General features: G+C 43.2%; 1 long non-coding RNA gene across 1 annotated transcript; it reads left to right on the top strand.

Annotated features, from left to right (window-relative positions):
* Positions 1 to 929: 929 nt before the first annotated feature.
* Positions 930 to 1,207, top strand: LOC106727938. Its single transcript, XR_001364174.1, has 2 exons — positions 930 to 994; positions 1,064 to 1,207. It is a non-coding gene; the product is annotated as an uncharacterized LOC106727938 (long non-coding RNA).
* The last annotated feature ends 503 nt before the right edge of the window (positions 1,208 to 1,710 follow it).

Genomic DNA, 1,710 nt, shown 5'->3' on the forward strand with positions numbered 1-1,710 from the left:
GAATCTGTATGGTTTTGGATCAAAGGTAGAACAGCTGTGATGACATCTGTGCTCAGCTTCTTGGCCACCAAACAGGGCTGCACTGAAGATGGTGAAGTTGCATCTTCAGAGAAGGCCACCAACCTCCTGTGGTGACTGCCACAGTCCCCACCAGGACTCCTGGGCAATGTGGACTGGATGGATGCTGGATGGATGGATGCTGGATGGATGGATGCTGGATGGATGATGGACTGGCTTCCCTTAGGTATTCATACATCTGCATATGGCAGGAGACACTGTTATTTTGGCTCTTCCCTAAGAGTCAATCCCAAAATGGATTACAAAATAAATTAGAGTCTCAAAACTAAATCCATTTAGTGTAATTAACAACTGTAGTGTTTAATCAGTCTTAACTAAACATGGGCTCTTACAGAAATGTTTCCATTGAGAGAAATGCAATTCCAAAAATATTTGTAACAACATTGGTATGCAGGGAGGAGGGGTTGAGGGGGAGGAGTAAGGAAAAGCCATACATTTAAATATCCAGCAATAGGGAAGTAAATTTTGGTATATCCGTAGGATTGACTACTAGATTGCCTTTGAAAACAAAGACTGTATAATAGAAAAACAGTTAAGATCCAATATTAAATGAGAAAAGAATAAGTTTTTTTATACCATAGTTGTAAAACAAACTTATTTAAGTAAATTTTTCTTAAGTGACATTGAAAATGACTCATGTAATACAAGTAAATAGACACACCAACAAATAATTATTGATTACCTACTAAGTGCTATCAAAGTAATGACAAGAAATAAACAACAGATCCTGCTTCCAAGAGCTTTCAAAATACTTATAAGGAGATGAGATGCTCTCAATAATTACATTATAAAGAAATTAGATGGTATGTGAATGGTATATAACAGTTAGTATAATATTCAGAGGAGAGAAAGACGGCTTCTGGCTGTGGTGACCCAGGGCAGGCTGTGAAGAGGAGCAGTGGGAGCAGAACCGGAGGTTTGCTGGGAGCTTCTGGCTGTGGTGACCCAGGGCAGGCTAAGAGGAGCAGTGGGAGCAGAACCGGAGGTTTGCTGGGTTTTCGGCAGGCCAGAGGGCATTCCGGTGGGAAGGGATGCAGAGTCTGGGCTAATGTAGGTATGGAAACGTGCAAGGTGTGTTTAACGTGACACAGTGTTAAGAGTCAGGACCTGAGCTGGAATCCTGGCTCCATGATTTCTCCTGAATGAGATATGTTAACCTCTGAGGGCTCAGGTTGTGGGGACAGCAATGGATCTCATAGGATTTCTACGTGGATTTGAACAAGATCATTTATGTAAGATGCCTGGCCCATAGTAGGAACTTATTCAATGTTCATTTTTTTATATCCCTTTCTCTTTATCTTTGGCTTTCTTTGTTCATCTATCCATTCCGTCAGTCCGTCATCCAATCAGCATGTGTTGAGCACCTACCATGTGCCTGGCATGAGACTGGTTCTTGCCCATTTATTCCCATCCAGTTCCACTCCACATTCTTCCCCTCCCTGTTCTGTGCTCCCAGGAGGCTGACTACCATAGACTGCATCTCCCAGGCTCCCTTGCTCTCTCGTTTCCAGTTGGGTTTGGCCAGGCAACACTGGCAGGAAATCTGAGGGTAAATGGAGAAAGAAGTTGGGCGGTTTATCTCCCTCTCCACTTCCTCCCTGACTTGTCACAGGTGTAGGCACAGTCCTTCTT

The sequence above is a fragment of the Myotis brandtii genome, unplaced genomic scaffold, assembly GCF_000412655.1.
Source record: "Myotis brandtii unplaced genomic scaffold, ASM41265v1 scaffold504, whole genome shotgun sequence".
NCBI classification, from domain to species: Eukaryota; Metazoa; Chordata; class Mammalia; order Chiroptera; family Vespertilionidae; genus Myotis; species Myotis brandtii.